Source organism: Macaca thibetana, chromosome 15, assembly GCF_024542745.1.
Source record: "Macaca thibetana thibetana isolate TM-01 chromosome 15, ASM2454274v1, whole genome shotgun sequence".
Taxonomy (NCBI): Eukaryota; Metazoa; Chordata; class Mammalia; order Primates; family Cercopithecidae; genus Macaca; species Macaca thibetana.
Window position 1 is genome coordinate 41336421 of NC_065592.1, and position 17034 is coordinate 41353454.

The following is a 17034-nucleotide window of genomic DNA, read 5'->3' on the forward strand; positions in this document are numbered from 1 at the left end:
TACAGACGCTGGTTATGCACGTTTGGGGACTTTTTTTTTCTTCTTCCCTATGTGAAGTTTTAGTTTTTCAGTAAACAGTAATTAAAACAAATGTACACAGAGACAACAATGTCGCATTTTAATTTATTTATTTCAGCTGACTGCACCCGCCAGCCTCCTAGCGAAATTCCTTTGTTTTCTTCTTTATGCACGATATTAACAGTAGATCTCCCTGTGTAGTTTTGTGTTGACCCTGTTTCTAGAGAGTGTGGAGGATGCAGTGGGTGCGGCACACGAATTTTTTACTTTCTACCTGTAGAGTAGGTGATGCAGTTCCTGAGCTGTGGAAAATGAAGACGCTCCTGTCCTTCCTTTTCAAAAGCCTCCTCCTCCAAGATGTGTCTCCGGCCTCCTCAGTTCTAGTCACTGGCCTCTTCTAAGAAAGAAACTTTTCAGATGGATGTTGTCTCTGAATGAGCCTGGCTCAGGGTACAGCTCTTAGAACTTGCTTATAAGTAGGCTGGGCGCAGTGGCTCGCACCTGTAATCCTAGCACTTTGGGAGGCCAAGGCAGGTGGATTGCCTGAGCTCAGGAGTTCAAGACCAGCCTGGGCAACATGGTGAAACCCCATTTCTATTAAAAATACAGAAAGTTAGCTGGAGGTGGTGATGCACGCCTGTAATCCCAGCTACTTGGAAGGCTGAGGCAGTAGAGTTGGCTTGAACACGGGAGGCAGAGGTTACAGTGAGCTGAGATTGCACCACTGCACTCCAGAGTGAGACTCCGTCTCCAAAAACATGAAAATAAATAAAAAGAACTTACTTATAAGTGAATTCTGTCTTCCCTGCTCTTCCCAATCATCTACTCTTCCCCTCCCCAGCACTTTTTCTTATTGCTCTGAGTGTGTTGCTGGAAGTTTCTTTACCTGTGCCCTCACCCCGGGTGGCTGTGGGGATTCTGGGAAGGCAGTGATGCTTGCTGCCACTTCATCCTTGAGCTCCCCCCACCACCAAGATTCATGAGGTTGTGGGTGAGTGCACAGACAGGCTGGCCCCAAGCCCAGCTTCCCTCCTGCTGTCTGTGTGTCCTGGAGTTGGTTATGTAAACTCTTTGAGCTTCTCTTTCCACCTTTGTAAAATGGGGGTTGCTGTGGACATGCAGCTTCATGAGATGATGCTTGTGAAGTGTGCAGGATTTTCCCTGCTGCATAGCAAGCTTCAGGAGCTGAGTGCTATTATTATTATTTCTGCCTGCTGTTATTGCCACCCTAGGGGGCACTCAGCCCGTGTATGTTGTCCCTGGCATGTTGTTTGTGATCACAAAGTTCCCGGCATAAGAATAAAATTCTGTGTGCTCTGTTATGCAGGAGAACACACACACTCTTTGCCATCTATTTTCGAGCACCATGTATGGAATCTTGGTGGGGTGGCCTAAGATCATATGGGCTGACAGGGGTGGGGGCCTGTAGATCTCAGACAAGCTGCACCACTTGGGTTCACAATGCAGCGCTTGGCCCAGACAACCCCTGGGATCCCTTGTTGACCTAATATTTCCTAAAATATGAGTATCTGGAGACTGAGCGCAGCATGGGGATGGGCCTTATCAGCTCCTGGCTGGGGAAGGTGAGTCAGCCCTGGGGTTTCATGCAAAGCTTCTAGGTGATTGCCTGACCTCCCTCTGTGCTTGCCTAAGGCTTGCAGGCTTTGGGGAGGGGAGCTGCCAGTTCCCATGCATATTGGGAGTAGGGATGCCGGTGGGAGGTCTCACCTGCTGCCTGCTCTAGCTGTTAAGGGGGGGGGTCTTGCAGAATCTGTGACTCTGCCCCTCCAACCACGGAGGCAGCTGGTAAATGGAGGCTGTGTCACGCAGAACGCAAGCGTAAGGATGGAAACAGAGCCCTGGGGGGCAGGGTCTAAAAGCCTGGTTGTCATGTCAACAGATTGGCCCAAAATAGTGAGAAATAGCAAGGGGCAGGTCCCCATATGGTCCTGTTGTGACCACATCGCCCGCTCCTTCCATGGCAGGGCTGGGCTGGGCCAGGCTGTTATAGGAATAAAATGGGGAGGGGGGCTTTGAGGATATCCCCCTACCATTTCCTCAGGAGAGACCAGACAGGGCAGGCGTGGTCCTGGTCCTTCACAGCAGTATAAATGTGAAGCCTGAGAAGGGAACCCATAAGCCAGAGCCCCCACCCCCAAGGCTGTGCTGTGACTGCCTTTATTTCCCCGATTGGGAAAATTCAGCAAACAGGTAGGAGCACTCAGTGCGTGCAGGTGCAGGGGCCCTGAGGCAGTACACGGAAGAGCTAACATCTCCCAAGTGTTCACCGGCACCGGCACTCTTCCCAGCCCTTTGAATGAATGAATTCATCTGACCTTCACAGTAACTGCATAATGTAAACACTATTATCATCCTTGTTTATGGGGAAGGAAACTGAAGTTAAAAGTCTGCCCAAGGTCCTTCAGCTAGTAAGTGGGATACTTGAAGTCAGACATCTGGCTCCAGAGCCGGACCCTTGACTCTTAAGCTACAGAGATGTAGGAGAGAGACAGGGGCTCCATGGACCTTCCCCAACAGAGGGTGCTGACTCAGCCCATGGAAGGAGCATCTTATCTGGCAAAGACTTCCAGAAGAAAGCAAGATGCATGGACTTGGCCAGGCAAAGGGGATGGGACACAGGTGTCATGGCGAAGCCACATACCCTCTTAAGGGTTTGGGGACCTATGGCTGGGGAAAGAGGACTTAGGGCTGGGGGAGGAGACCGAGACCGGCTCAGCTCCATTGCTGTGTACTCTGGGCAACCTCCTTCTCTCGCGCAACTCATTTCCTTATCAATACAACCTCCAGCCTCCTGTCCATCCAGGAATTGGCCCTCTAGATATGGGGCCATTTTGTGCTTTTGTATATCATTATTTAGTTCCATTTTGATTTCTCTTTAGTTTTTTTGGGTTTTTTTGTTTTTTGTTTTTTTTGTAAAGTATCATTTGGAAAATGCTTTCCTGACCTGGCAGAGAACAAAGGCATGGATTCTCTCTCCCTACCAAGCTCAAAGAATAGGGAGGAATGGGCTGGCCACGGTGGCTCATGCCTGTAATCCTAGCACTTTGAGAGGCTGAGGTGGGCAGATCGCTTGAACTCAGGAGTTTGAGACCAACCCGGGCAACATGGTGAAACCCTCTCTCTACTAAAAATTACAAAAAAGTAGCTGGGGGTGGTGGTGCACACCTATAGTCCCAGCTACTCGAGAGGCTGAAGTGGGAGGATCGCTGGAGCCCTGGGTGGTCAAGGCTGTAGTGAGCTAAGATGGCGCCACTGCACTCCAGCCTGGGCAACAGAGTGAGACCCTATTGCAGAAAAACAACAACAAAAGAATCGGGGGAATGGATTTCTCCCCCCATTTTACAGATGAGAAAACTGTGTTTTAGAGAGGCCTGGAGATTTGTCCTGGGGAAAGTATTACCTTCCTGATTTTTTTTTTTTTTTTTTTTTTGAGACAGAGTCTCGCTCTGTTGCCCAGGCTGGAGTGCAGTGGTGTGATCTCAGCTCACTGCAAGCCCTGCCTCCCGGGTTCATGCCATTCTGCTGCCTCAGCCTCCCGAGTATCTGGGACTACAGGTGCCTGCCACCATGCCCGGCTGATTTTTTTGTATTTTTAGTAGAAACGGGGTTTCACCATGTTACCCAGGTTGGCCTTGATTTCCTGACCTTGTGATCTGCCCGCCTCGGCCTCCCAAAGTGCTAGGATTACAGGCGTGAGCCACCGCGCCCAGCCCCCTGATTGTTTTTTTAATTGTGACAAAATATGCATAGACTAAATTGACAATTTTAATCATTTTTTAAATATACAGCTCAGCAGCATTAAGTACATTTACGTTGTTGTACGACCATCACCACTATCTATTCCCAGAACTTCTGGGAATATCAAACTGAAACTTCATACTCATTAAACACTAGCTCCCCAGTCCCCTCTCCCTCACCCCTGGCGACCACGGTTCTTCTTCCTGTCTCCATGAAGTTGACTACCTTAGGTATCTCATATAGGTGGAATCATACAGTATTTGTCCTTCTGTGTCTGCCTTATTTATTTTCCTGCTAGTTTTTTTTTTTTTTTTAATTGCAAGAAAAACTGGGTTCAAATAGTTTTCAAGTTTCAGGAAGGGTTTGTTAAACTTAATAAGAAAACTGAGTAACAATTTCACAGCAAGGTTGCTATTCAGAGAAAAAAATAATACTTTTTTCCTGCATGAAAGTGAATGAACCCGAAAAAGGCCTTCTGTCCTGTCTGCAGGCTTTGTGAAGGTAATGTTTTCTTTGTCTTTGGATCTGAGAAAGGGCCCAGGAGCCTATGACAGGTGTTTATGGAGCAGAGTTCTGAGGAGGGGACAGTTTGGGGCCTCATGTAGCCTTACTTTTCCCTGTGTCTGAGCAGGGAGTGCCTCGTGGTTGGAACCTGGGCACCCTGCTCACGGTAGGCCACCCTTCTTCACCCTGTCCATTTGGCTGACTTCTCCTTATGCATCAAGACTCTGCAAAGGCACCAAGCACCCCGCCCCTGCAGGAAGGCTTCCCTGATTCCTGGCACTGCATCTGGCGGCTGGCTCTGGACTCCACACCCTCTGCTGCCCCTTTCATGGTATGCTGTCCCATCTGCTACAGTCTAAATGTTTCCTTCCCCCCTCCCAGAGTCATATGTTGAAATACTAGCCCCCAAAGTGATGGTATTAGGAGGCAGGGCCTTTGGGAAGTGGGGTGATTAGGTCACGAGGGTAGAGCCCTCATGAATGGATCCCGCCTTATAAAAGAGGTGCAAGGGAGCTTGTTCTCCTCTCCCGCTATGTAAGGACACAGCCAGAAGGCGCCGTCCATAAACCAGGAAAGCAGCCTTCACTAGACACCAAATCTGCTGGCGCCTTGATCTCAAACTTTCCGGCCTCCAGAACGGTTGGAAATGAATTTCTGTTGTTTCTCATCTGCCCAGTTTGTGGTTTTTTGTGATAGAAGCCCAAGTAGACTAAGACACCCTCCTCTGTGGTGACTGTGCCCTCTCTCATCCCCGCTGGCATGTGAGCTCCCTGAGAACGGAGCTCTGACCTGTTTCCTCCTGTTTGCCAAGTGCCTGGCAGATCTTGGCCTGAAGGAGATCCTCAGTAAACACCTAGCACATCAAACAATAAATTCAGCATTCATGGTTAGCAAAGGGCTCGGGCTTCTGCCCCATGCAGCTCCCTCGAGTGCCATGGTTAGGCCTTCCCAGCATTACTTCCCTATTATACAAAGGGAGGACCAGGCCTGAGAGCTGCTCCCCTATCAGATGTGGACTTTGGCTTTCACCTCTGGGGATGGGCTGCCCTGTGCAGGTCTGCACCTCCCTCTGGCCTTCCAAAGGCTGCTGCTCTTCAAATTGTGCCAGCCATCTGGTCGAGAGGTCCTGCCAAGGGGCTTCCCCAGGGGTTATGCTCCTAAATGCACTGGTCCCAAACTGCTGCCTCAAGAGCCACAGGAGCCTTCCCTGGGCCCCACCCCTCCAGCGAATTCCTCTCCTAGAGCCCCTCCCCTCCCCTCCCAGCACTTGGTGGTATCTACTGCTCTATCCGTCTAGCAAGGTTCCAAGCTGAAACCCCTTTGCCCCCTTTCCTAGGCAGGGACAGGCCTCACATTCTTCCGTGAATCCAGAGGCAGCACCAGGTGCCAGCCCCTGCGCACGCAGTGTGGTGATGGGCTTGGGGACTCCTTAGCAGGCTCTCAGCCATGGGGTGGGAGGCGGCCCAGAATTGAGTCCTGGGGCTAGACACTGGGAAGGTGCATTAGGACCTCAGATGTGGAGGAGCTGGGACCTGGGAGCAGGATGTTGAGATGGGAACACAGCTATGCTCAAGGCTGCTTGTGCAGCCTGGACCCCAGAACTCCCTTACAACCTCCAAATGTGGGCAACACTGTGTTTGTGGGGTCAGATCTGAGATGCTGGGGTGTTGGGGAAATCGCCCCTGGGAAGGGCCTCTGGAAACAGGTGCCTGCGGCAGCTTGTGATGCAGAGAGGCAGAAGGACTTACGCCAGGCTCGGAGAATTGGAGCCCTTGAGTAGAGTCCCCGGTCACAGTGATATGTGACAGCAGCCCAGCCCTCATCTGTCAGGTGGGGGAGTGACCACCATGTCCCCAGCTGGAGGACAAGCGAGGCACATAATTCACTCCAGCTGAGTCGCTGCAGATGGAGGGCGGGCACCTGAGGAATGAGCGTGGCCACGGAGATGGGGTGAGGACCCACCCTGCAGCCACCCTTCATCTCCGAGCAGGCGCCCAGCAGGTGTTAGCACATAGGGGAGCTGTCGGGATAGCTCTGGCCCGTGTGCCAGGAAGGACTGTCAGATTCGGGGACATGGCTCCCAAGGGAAAGTCGGTAGCGTGGGCAGCTGGCCAGTGCCTCACCAGCCTTGTGCCCAGTGCTGGACTCAGCAGTGTCCTCTGGGCCCAGCACCCCCTCCTGGCTTCTCTACCTCAGAGGGTCCTGGTGGCCCAGACTCACACAGCGCCTGAAGGAAGGAAGCTAGGACTCCCCCGTCTCCCAGAGGCTACTCTTCCTCTTGTTCCTGATCTGACCCCTTCCCCCTGCACTTGCCGTTGCCCCTGGACCACTGTACTGGTCTCTCACCCCTCCCCATGCCCTGCCCTTCCTCACTTGAATAACGCCCTTCAAGTGGCTGCCAGGGTCATCTTCCCTGTCCTCAGCTCTGCTGATGTCATGATCAGGTCAAAGCACTCTTAAGAAGTTCCAGGGTTTAATGGGTGCAGAGCTTTTCTGTTCAGGATGATGAAAACATTCTGGAAATAGATAGTGGTGATGGTTATACAACATGGTGAGTGCACTTAATGCCAGTGAATTGTTCACTTAAAAATAATTAGAATGGCCAGGCATGGTGGCTCACGCTTGTAATCCCAGAGCTTTAGGAGCCCTAGGTGGGAAGATCACTTGAGCCCAGGAGGTCAAAGCTGCAGTGGGTTGTGATTGTACCACTCCACTCCAGCCTGGGCAACAGAGTGAGACCCTGTCTCCAAAAAAGAAAAAATAAATAACTAAAATAAAATGGTGAAACAAAAGGAAACTCGCTATGGACTGAAGAATAAGGGGCAACCTCCTTAAGCTGGCACTGGCCGGCTCAGGGCCTACCAGAGGCTGCCCCAGCCTCCCTTTCCAGTCTCACCCCTCACATCTCCCATTCACGCTTTTAGTGCTCCAACCTGGAGAGTTACTGGACTTGCTGTTCTAAGACATATCCTCACTTTCCCTGGCCCTTTGCCTTTCCTTATGGATTCTCAGGATTAGAATCTATTCCTTCACTTGGTGAAATAATCATTTCTACAACACTCTCCTGCAGGCTTCTCACTGCTCTCGAAGGCCTTTCACCCTATCTCTGGCCAGCTCTAAAGAGATGGCCTCATTCCTAAGAGCATAAGGTTTGGAGGATGATAGTCTGGGTTTGAATGCAGGCTTCATGGCTTACCAGTCGTGTGATCTTGAACTTGTCAGTTAAGCTCCCTGAACCTGTCTTTCCTCCTCTGTTAAATGAATGTTAATAATGGTATCTACCCCATGGGGTCATTACAAATATTAAATGAGATATGTTATGAATAGTAAGTGAGCTAATGCATATAAAGAATTTAGCTTATTTCCTGGCACATAGGTCAGTATTAAATAAATGTTAGCTGGATATGTATAAATTGAACCAAAATCTGGCCTTGAGTGCAGACAAAAACACAGACTGGTAGGCTGGAAGGGATCTGAGAGATCATCTGTGGCAGTCATAGTAGGCTCCCTGGTATCTGGTTCTCTCCTCACTTAGTAAGTTGTACTTTGTGTCCCCGGTACTTGGGTGGGGCCATGCCTGTCTCATGGGCCGTGTCCAGTCAATGAGGTCAATTTAATTGCTGGCTGAACCTCTCCAGAGTTTTCATTTTCCTTCCCCATTGGCAACTGGCTGCATTCAAGATGGCAGTTGTTCCATTAACTTGGGCTCCTAGGTATCTGGGATGTGTCAAGCACCCACCCTTGCTTGAGAGAGGAATCAACTTTTCCTGGGGTGACCCACTGAAATTTAGGGGTTGTTCGTTGCCAAAATATAGCCTGCTTTGCTTTGCTAACTCTGATGAATGACAAATCTGTTAACTCAACATTTTTGTTTTTTAAGTGAAGCACAGATGAGGTGGGGTCACAGAGTGAGGCAGTGGCAGGTCTGGAGCTGACATCCTGTGCCTGACATAGCTGGTTTATTCTTTCTTCGATCTCTTTCCTCGTCAGTCTTCCCCATCATTGACCTCCCATGAAGGAGACTACTGAGATGGACCCATTTGAACGAGTCTTGTTGACATCATGAATTGGTCAAACCTACGCCTCACAGACCTTTGGCTAATGAATTCCCCAGTGGACACACGTCTTTCCCAGGGTTGCTAGGCCAAGTTGCTTGCCAAGCCATCCACCAGCACTTCACGCCTGGACCAATGCACCCACCTGTCCCCAGCCTCCTTCCTCCCCATTGGGCCTTCCTCCTCTGCCCCAGCTGCCAGAAGCATCTGTGTGAAGCAAGTGCCTCTTCCCTCTCGGCACTCCCCTGGTGAAAGTGCTGCAGTGACTTCTCTGCTGCCTGAAGGAAAGAAAACCACACCTTCCTGTGTTCAATGTTCCCGTTGTGCTGGCTCAAGCCAGTCTGACCCCACCCATCCCTTCTCCATCCTGTGCTCCTGCTAGTGAACAGGATGGACCTTTTCTCTGAGGTGCCCTGCACCTTCCTATTTCAAAGCCTTCACTCTTGCTGGTAACTCATTCTGGTGTGCCCTCCCACCACTTCAGTCTCCCGCTCCTCTTGCAAGGCTCAGCTCAAATGCCGCCTCCTCCAAGAAGTCTTGGCAGAATATCTCAGTGTGATTTGAATATTCCTTCCCTTTTTTGTGTGACTTATGTCTCTGCCATTGCTCCCACTTCTATCCTGCCCCGTGTTATGGCTGTTTGAATCTTCTCTTCCCTCCTGAACAGAAAGCTCCCTGATGGCCAAGACTGTATGTCACCTTTTATGTGTCCTCAGCATCTACCATGGGACCTGGTTCTTCATCACCTAGGGGGCGTTTATGGGATGAATGAATATTCTCTAACTCCAGGTCCAACCCTCCATTACACCATTTACTACATGTTTCTGAATTATTTCTGTATCTCTGACCCACTCCAGATTATAAATCCCATGAGAGCAAGGATCCAGTCTTACCCATCTCATCTTCCCCTACCTAGCTCAGGCGCCCAGCCAATGTTGAACCAATGTGCCCCACAACTGTGGAATGGAAAGGAGTGGCGATGGTTTGGTTGCACACATAGTTGGAGTTTGGAATCTCTTAAGAGGGCGATCCCGCCCCCACCCCCGGAGAAGGGCTGCCAACATGTGATATTTGCACAAACCTGCAGAAAAGAGCACCGCCATCCTGACCGGCAGCCCGAGCACACTTTGTGTTTGTGACCCTGCCTTTTAAAAATGTCACACCTGCATATGTGGGGAGGCTTACTGACAGCTAATTAGGAGACGCAGTTTGTATCTCCCAGTCTTTGAGAAACATTTTGTAAATTGGGTAATTGGCTTTAACAGTGCAGAGGAGAGATGTGTGCTATGGCTCCATCATCCTCAAATAACACAGTCTGCAGCCGGCCAAGAATTCAGAGTGACAGCTTCAGGGAGAATACAGAAATGCCAGTTTTTCTCAGTGTTCAGGATGGACAGCCTGGCTCTCTGGAGACTTTTAGAAGCAGATGGTCTGTCCATCACCCCGGGGAAGGGGTGTGAAAAACTCAAGATGGCTGGAGTTAATAAGCTGTTTGGGACAGAGCTATGGATATGACTACTTTTATTTCAGGCTCTACCCACCAGCAGTGATTGTATCTGCCAGGCAGCAGTAATTTAGTCCAGCCAGGATGTATTAAACACCTGTTTGGGGCCAAAATCTTTGATAGGCGTAGGGGGACCGAAGGGAATAAGACAACTTAGTTCAGCAGGGCATGTGACTCATGCCTGTAATCCTAGCACTTTGGAAGGCCAAGGTGGAAGGATTGCTTGATCCCGGGAGTTCAAGTCCAGGAGTTCAAGACCAGTTTAGGCAACATTGTGAGACATGTCTCTGCAAAAAATTAAAAAATTAGTGTGGTGGTGGTGGTGTGCACCTGTGGTCCCAGGTACTAAGGAGGCTGAGGTGGGAAGATCATTTGAGCCCAGGAGGAGGTTGAGGCTACTGTGAGCCACGATGGTACCACTTAACTCTAGCTTGAGTGACAGGGGGAGATCCTGTCTTAAAAAAAAAAAAAAAAAAAAAAAAAAAAGACAGCCAAGCTCAGTACACCTTAGTTATCTCTGGCTATATCCCTGAAATTCTCGTTCTGGTTTGACGTAAGTGTCTTGAATGATAGGAAAACACTTTTTAAAATGTAAGGCATATACACTTTGTACCCTTTCCTGTAATCTTTACTTGTCTCTCTCAACTGTCTTTACCCTTCTTTAATAGTTCCCAGGTGTGCTGGTTCTTTATGTTTCAAAATGCTTACGGCAGGCATTTAAGGATGTTTGTTAGTTGATGCAGCCTCTCTGTAGTGACTGCACCTCTATAGCCCAGAAGTTTCATGAATGAAAGTTATTTCTTGCTTATGTCATTGTCAAGTGCAGCTTGAAGGGGTGTGTTGGTTGGTGTTCTGGGAAGCAGATGCTCAGAGTTAGAGGGGCCCTGGGGAAATTCCTTTGAAAGGATATGAAGAGAGACGGGCAGGGTGAGCCTTCACACTGTGCAGTGGGTTTGACACCAGTAAAGGGAGCGGAGAAGGAAAGAGGCTCTGGTAGGAAGAGTCCCTGGCAGCAGTACTGCTCTAAGAAAGTTCCAGCTGGACCAGTGGGCTCAGAGATCACCTGTAGTCAAGTCTTACACTGGCCAGAAATGAGGAGCCCTTGTTCCTCTGCCATGCTCAGTCCATGGCTGGAGGGGTCTGGGGAGAGGGTGGCCTCCTCTGAGGCATACCCAAAGACACTGCACCTGGAGGCTGTCAGCTCATAAGGCTGTCCTCCTTGGGATGGTTTCTCTCGTGACATGGTGATGTCCCCTTCCAGGATTGCCATAGGGATTTGGGATCTGGGGGGGGGGTTCTTCCTGTTTCAGGTCCTTGGATTTTTTTTCCCCACTCACACTATGGATGGAAAAGAGAGCACAGAATGCCCATGGAATGGTTTTATAGGCCAACCTGGGCATGGCACACATTGTCTTTGTTCATAGTCCATTGCCCAAAACTCGGTAGTCACACCTAATTATAAGGGGGGCTGGGAAATGTAGTCTCACCGTGTGCCCAAGAAGAAGAACAGAACATGGATATGATGGAGCATGGACTCTGGAGCCTGACTCCATGGGTTTGACTCCCAACTCTGCCCCTCACTCACTATGTGCAACTTGGGGCAAATACTCACCTCTCTGATCCTCAGTTTTTTCATCTATTAAAATGTGGATAATAATGGGACATGATTCATAGGGTTATTGGGAAGATTCAGTGAGTTAGTGTGTATAAAGCAATTAGAATAGTGTCTGGCACAGGCAAATGCTATATAAGGGCTCACTGTGTTATTATTATTACTATTCTTGTTTCTAAATTTAGCACTTCAGTAAATGTTTATTGGGTACCTGTTCTGTTCAAATAATTTTTATAGGTCACATGAACTTACTGTTTCCTGGACAGCTCCTAGTACTTAGTAGATGATTGAAAATGTTTCAGTGAATTAGTTGCAATGGCAAAACAATATAATGTATGTTTAATTCAGTTGGACATGGTGCTGGGCTAATTTTGAACATGATTTAGCAATGATAAATGTTAAAGTCTGTTCTTAGGTTCAGAAAATCACCCACAGATGAACAGAAAGAGGGAAACTTCAGTGATTGAGAAAGCATCCTGGGTGTGGAAAGCTTACCAGTTTAAAAATGACTTTCTGTTTTTATAAAAGTAATCTGTATTTTTTTTATTATTTAAGTAAAAGAAGAAAGAACAAAAAAACCACTGAAATCTCATAACCTTTAACATTCAATGATTCTCATTCCAGATATCTCTCTATGCATATATTATAAAGAAATAATTTTATAAAATGAGATCATTATTGCATCCTACTTTAGATTGTTGTTGAATTTTATTTATTTGCGTGTAACAGAAGCAAATGAGAAAAGTAAAATAGAAGGAATTGCTCACCATTAAACAATTTTGCCTTTGCTACAGAAAATATTTGTTTCCAAAATGTCTCTCCAAGGGTAATAAAAGATTATGAAAAGCAGTGAGGTTAAAATCCTGGCTTTTAAACTACAGTTTTCAATTTTAGATGGTATCGATTAAAGCCCTTCTATGGAAGAAGAGGAAATTAACAATCTTACAACTTCTCTTCCCTCCTCTGCCTCCTGCATTTTATGTTCCATTATGATCTTCACATTGCCAGTTGTTTCACGTGAAATAGGTCTTGCGCTCACTATCACTCCTTTTTTTTACCACAAGTCCTCCTCCATTCCTGAGATCTATATTTTTGATTCATCTTTTGGTTGGCTGGATTTTATCACATAGGTTTTTTCTCCCCTGGGCACCAAGGAAGGATTGTAGGTGTTTTGCTACCCAAGATAATAGGTGCTGATTTAGTAGTTTTGACTGACAGCAATCTCTGTATGATGTAGGAGCCCAATAGAAGGTGTGCAGACTGAGGCCGCATTAACAGAAGTCAATAGTCAGAATGTGGGAGGTGATTGTTTCATTCAGCTTGGCATTGTGGCTGGGAGTGCTCTGAACAAATCAATAAGGAAAAGACAAACAACCCAGTAGAAAAATGGGCAAAGTCACCAGTCCAAAAGAGGAAACACAGGCTATAAGCATATGAAAAGATGGCTTAACCTCTTTAGTAATCAGGAACATGCAAATTGAAATGTGATATCAAATACCCACAAGACTGGCAAAAATTAAAGCTGGCAAGGATATGGAGCAGTGAGATCTCTAAAACACTGCTGATGGGAGTGTAAATGGATAAAACCACTTAGAGAACATGCAGCAAACGCTCTGATTCAACAACTGAATTTCCAGGTTTATACCCTAGAGAAACTCTTCATATGTGTGCCAGGAGGCAGGTATGGAAATATTCGACCATCTTGCTTACAGCAGCAACCAAACGAAATGCTGGAAACAGCCCAAGGGTCCATTGGCAGAGGAATGAACAAACAGTGGCATATTCACACAATGGCATACTACACAGCTATGAAAATGAATGAACCACAGCTATAGTCAGCGTATAAAATCTCACAAACGTAACGTGGAGCCATAAGAGCAAGTTTCAGGTGAAATGTATAAACATAATTCCATTTATATGTATGTTCAAAAATGAGTAAAATTAAATGATATAGTGTTTAAGAAACACGTACATATAAAACTTGAAAGAAAAGCAAAGAAGGGGCTGGCGCGGTGGCTCACTTCTATAATCCCAGCACTTTGGGAGGCCAAGGTGGGTGGATCACTTGAGGTCAGGAGTTGAAGACCAGCCTGGCCAACATGGCACAACCTCATCTCTACTAAAAATACAAAAATTAGCTGGGCACAGTGGCATGTGCCTTGTGATCTCATCTATTCAGGAGGTTGAGGTAGGAGAATTGCTTGAACCTGGGAGGCAGAAGTTGCAGTGAGCCAAGATCATGCCATTGCACTCCAGCCTAGGTGATAGAGTGAGAGATGGTCTCAAAAAAAAAAAAAAAAAAGAAAAGAAAAGAAGGATAAATGCAAAATTCAGGCCTGGGGCTCCGCCTGGGTGAAGGAGGGCTATGTGCAGGTGTGGGCACAGAGGTCTTCAACATAACTGTGATGCTGGATGTACGTGTGTTCACATTACTGTTTTTCATACCTTATTAAGTTATTGTATATGGAATATTCTTTTCTGTGAGTGAAATATTTCGTAGCATATTCTTATTTAAAATAACACAGTGCTCTGAAGTTAGACTACCTGAAATTGGGCAAGTTATTATTTCTGAGCCTCAAATTCCTTATCTGTAACAGGGAAATAACAGTACAAGTTGAGTACCCCTTATCCAAAATACTTGGGACTAGAAATGTTTCAGATTTTGGAGTTTTTCAGGTTTTGATATAGCTGCGTTGCATTTAAAGACTGAACATCCCAAATCCAAATATTCAAAATCCAAAATGCTCCAGTGAACATTTTTATTGAGCAGCATATTTGTGCTCAAAAAGTTTTGGATTTTGGAGCATTTTGGATTTCAGATTTTTGAATTACGGATGCTCAGCCTATAGCTTTTAATAATATTGTGAGGCATGAATAATATCCTTGACATCAAGTTCTTAGTACTGTGCCTAACGCATATTGAGGGCACGGTATACGTCAGCTAGCGTTGCTTTCCTGGGCAGGGCAGATGGAGGTATTTGCGGGACCATTCTAGGTGCTACATGCCCCCAAAATCTGTCCTCCAAAGGCTGTTCGTGAAATAACTCTTGGACAAGCAGGCTGTAAAACTGTGCTGTATGGGGATGATTGGAAGGGCTAAGGGTAGTTCAGCCTGAAGACATCTCTCTGAGCCAGTCTGTGGAGCTTAGCTATCTGATCTCCAGGCCAATGATAGGAAGAATTTTCTAAGAAGCAGAGCTGGCTGAGGACAAATTAGCTCCCTAGTGAGAGAGTGAGATCCCTGGCACTGGAGGGACAGAAGTGAGCACATACTGAGTGCTCCTGTGCGGGAGGCCCAGAGGGGACTTTCTAACGGAGGCACGTTGGACACATTAGCTTTTAAATTCTCTTTCCATTCTGAAATTCTGCAGGGAGTAATTCCCAGTTTCAGATGGGTTGTTATTAACTCTGACATTTTCTTGGCATTTTTACATTTTAACTCTCAGCAACATTTTCTTTGAAATTTTTAAATCAAAAAAGTATTTTAATTCTTTAAAAATGAGATTTAAATGAAAATGGATTTCATCTGGAGCCTCACTTTTTCATTTGAAAATTGATTTTCATGGCTTTTGGATCTGTTCCCATTTTTAAGTGCTGAATTTTAAGAGCCTATATGTGCCAGTGATGAGTTCTCTGTGATAAGTCCTTATAGGGAAGGAGAAGCCCTTGGCAGTGGAACAGCAGACAGGAGTTGTGAGGTAGTGACCATGAGCTTCAGTAGATGAGGAGTCAAAGGAAGGTAGTAACAAATACCAGAGAGAAGAGGGAGGGAAGGAAGGCAGCACTTATGGAGCACCTATTATGTGCTAGAGCCAATCTCCAGGTGGCAAGACTGATGACAGAGGCTAGGCCAGTCATGAAGCTTTGAGCTATTGCATGAAAGTATGAACCGTGATGAATTACTTCCTGCCTGCTGGTCAGGTTGTGGCCATTGCCAACCAGTCAGAATATCCTCTAGAAGTGAGTGGGGTTTCTGGTGGGGGAAGTGGGGGGAAAAGGAGAGCATGATAAAGCCCATAGCTTTCTTCCAGGACACAGACCCCCCTTAGAGTGGCTCTGAGAGTAATTCATCAAAAACCAAATCACGGAAAGACAACTTGCCGTAAATAACTTCTCAGACTGATGGTTTTGCCCAGTGAACAGCTCACTAAAAGCTGTCAGACAGATACCTTAAATGGGGTATCGAAAAGCTTCCGGCATTTCCCTGGCTCAGGCTGGGGCTGGTCCGCAAGAAGAGGAGGGTAATCAACAGCCCTTTAGGGGAACATCTCCAAGTGCAGCATTAGAGAAGGGAAAATGTGAAATACGCATAATATTGACTTTCACCTGAGCTGAAAGGACAAATCCTGTGAAATGGCTGTGGCAATGTATCTGCAAGGAGTCCTTCAGGAAACTAAAACTTAGAGAAGTTCCCCAGCGATTTGGTGACTCGATCATTAGGTACATTCATGTGCAGTGGATTAACTTACAGTGGGTAGCCTCTGGCGTGTATGCCGAAACACCATGCTTATAAGACACTCACCCACCCTTCCTGAGGCCAGAGACAAACACTATACTCTGTAAGGACCTTCAGGGTCATCTGGGTGGTTTTCAAACACTTTTGCTACTAGTAGTGTAATTAAGTGTTTTAAAACTACTAGCTTTAAAATTAAGTGTTCTGTGGAGCTCTGATGCTATAGATGAAGCAGATGGCAGAGGAGCTGCTGGTTGAAGTGAAGGCGAGGAGCTCAGTGCTCCTTTCACTGCCCTATCTGCTGGGCTTTAGGCCTCTGAGGGGCTGAGTTTAAAAAACTCTAAGCTGGCCGGGCGCGGTGGCTCACGCCTGTAATCCCAGCACTTTGGGAGGCCGAGGCAGGCGGATCACAAGGTCAGGAGATCGAGACCATCCTGGCTAACATGGTGAAATCCCGTCTCTACTAAAAAATGCAAAAAATTAGCTGGGCGTGGCGGCAGGTGCCTGTAGTCCCAGCTACTACGGAGGCTGAGGCAGGAGAATGGCGTAAACCCGGGAGGCGGAGCTTGCAGTGAGCCGAGATCGGGCCACTGCACTCCAGCCTGGGCGACAGAGCGAGACTCCGTCTCAAAAAACAAAACAAACAAACAAAAAAACTCTAAGCTGATCCAGCCCCCAAAATTCACCTTTGGTGAGCTGGAAAGTCCATCTATTTGGGACACGAATCATGTTAGGTAAGAAGATACAGCATTAGAAATTTGGATAAGGGAAAATAGCATCGAAAATGGGACAGATACATCCATGTGATTTATTTTGTTATTCACTGCAAAGATGCTCCCTTTAGGGGAGCCAGGGAAGCATGCTTGGTGCCCAGTGTGTTGTTTCTCTTGCTTCTAGCCAAGAGCTCTGATCTGGAGACCTAGGCTTGTGGCATTATCCTGGGGGAAATGGTCTTTTCTAGAATGCTGTTAGCTTTAAACTTCTCCTGTTGAGTTCTCTAGACTATTCGAATGCTGAGAGACTGGGAATCCAGAAATCCCTCTCCTAATCCTGGCAAGACAGTGGACAAATCCCTTCTCCTCTCTAGTCCTCAGTCTCTGCATCTGAAATTGAGAGTGTGGGGCTAGAT

The 17034-nt window shown here is 47.2% G+C and overlaps 1 protein-coding gene across 1 annotated transcript in view; it reads left to right on the forward strand.

Moving 5' to 3' along the window:
* GABBR2 (gamma-aminobutyric acid type B receptor subunit 2) overlaps window positions 1-17034 on the forward strand; it is a 419555-nt gene that overhangs the window by 109086 nt on the left and 293435 nt on the right. The gene's annotated exons all lie outside the window — the stretch shown is intronic.